The sequence below is a fragment of the Atta colombica genome, unplaced genomic scaffold (assembly GCF_001594045.1).
Source record: "Atta colombica isolate Treedump-2 unplaced genomic scaffold, Acol1.0 scaffold83, whole genome shotgun sequence".
In the NCBI taxonomy this organism is placed as follows: domain Eukaryota; kingdom Metazoa; phylum Arthropoda; class Insecta; order Hymenoptera; family Formicidae; genus Atta; species Atta colombica.
The window spans coordinates 17,643-19,643 of NW_017259576.1; the positions used below are offsets into that span (position 1 = coordinate 17,643).

At 28.2% G+C, this 2,001-nt stretch overlaps 1 pseudogene; it reads right to left on the bottom strand.

Annotated features, from left to right (window-relative positions):
* Positions 1-187, bottom strand: part of LOC108692825 — a 4,366-nt pseudogene extending 4,179 nt beyond the window's left edge.
* Between the last annotated feature and the right edge of the window lie 1,814 nt (positions 188-2,001).

Consider the following 2,001-nt stretch of genomic DNA (forward strand, 5'->3'; position numbering starts at 1 on the left):
TATATATGGATAATAATTCGAGAAAATCATCATCGAATCTTCGCGCGAGGATCAGAATAAATCGCCAAATCCTCGAAGATATCCAACACAGAGTCATCATATGTAAAAATTGAATTGACGTTATTATCAGTCATCGTTTTCGATTTTGAAAAAGCAATCACTTTGTCGGAGCAACGAACATTTTTTTCGAATGTGCTTATCATATCATATCAGATATTGATCATAATAAATCAGAAGATTGATATAAGGTACAACAATAATGAAACTGTGAGTCTCATCAGTCAAGATGTCAGTGAAATGTAAAGAAATTTTTTTTTTTACATAATGATGCCTTCCAACAAGCGACTCAGTAAAACACAGTGATTATTTCATCCTTATTTAACATTGGCAAATAAGGATATTATGATATACATACACACCTTATGTAGTTATAGACATAAATATTATATCTGTCGTAAAACATCAATAACATAATTACAATATAAATTCAATATATATATATATAAATTTTATTTGTTTCAATGTTCTAAATTATTACAAATTTTTGGATTAAATTCTTCGTAAAAATTATGAATGTTATGCATCAAGTAGTTGCTCGATAATATTGTATTCTTGATAATCTAATTGTATCATCTGCGAAAGAATATTATATTTAATTTAACTTCAATAAATATTTTTATGCGTTATTTTTATGAATAAATAAAGATAGAAATTGTATCTGGAGACACTGGTAGTATCTCGGCGCTAAAGTACGCACAGCGACATTTCTGTGGCTACTTAATATATACAAGGAAAGAGCCTGAAGTATCTAAAAATTAAGGTAGATAAAGATCTGAAAATAATTTTGTTGATCGATCCTGTCTATCGATGATGTTTGTCTATCGATCCTGGCATTTTAACTGTTATTATTTTCGAGATAAAAGTTAATACAATACATTTTTATCTAGACTTGTAACTTTTTTTTCAAAGAATGTAAAATAAAATCTGTCTATGTAATCATATAGTGACATTACTAAATGGATAAATCTACCCGAATATTGGACAAAATGAAAAATGAATAGAATTAGATGTGTTGTATGCGAAAGACAAACCAACTCTTGGAAGATCGAAAATTTCTAAGTAATCCTCAGAACTGTCTACAGCTATTTCTTATATAATCTTCCAAGAATATAAAGTCTTGAAAAAATATGCGCCCATTGTTGACTTTTATTTTGTGTTAAAGAAAGAAAGTGAAATAAAATAGAAAAGAAAACAATTGATGGCTGACTTTCTTTTTTAGAGTTTATTTATCTATATTGTTTGTCTATGTCCCTTAAGAATCTCTTTCTCTTTCATGTGCACCTTTGTTTTTTTTTTTCATTGTGGATTTAATGAAAGGAAAGAGGAAAGAACAGACAGTTTGAAATCCACTGAGACATTTGCCTTATGTTAGTATGCAAATTTGTCAAAATAAATATTATTGAATTAATGTTCTCATATTTACACGTTTATTATTACCCTTGTATTCAGCCTCTGATTCTCTTTTATTATTTATTACACAAGCTGTGTCGATATTTGCGAATAAAAATACTGCACAGCAAGAAAGTTCTCGAAAAAAATGAGTCAGAGTCAAAAAAGTTTTTGTCATTTTTCATTCCAACTCGTAGTTCTTGAAATATGAAAATTAAAAATTGGTCAATTATAGATTACAGTTAAATAGATATTTGTAAGTCACTACGCGCCACCATTAACACTATATCAATTTACCGCTCAGGTAAGTAGCCGTTTAACCGTAAGCTATAAATAAGACCAATTTAAAACCGTCATACCTAAACAAAATGGCAAATATTTTTTTAACAAATTTATTTTTGAGAACTTTCTTGTTATAATACTTTGATTCGCGAATTTCAGGACATCTTGCTACTTTCTGTATTAGTGTATTTTTTGCAATTACAATTATAAATTTCGAATGCTTCCTTCCCATTTCAATGAACTGTTAATATATAGAAATCATGAACATGT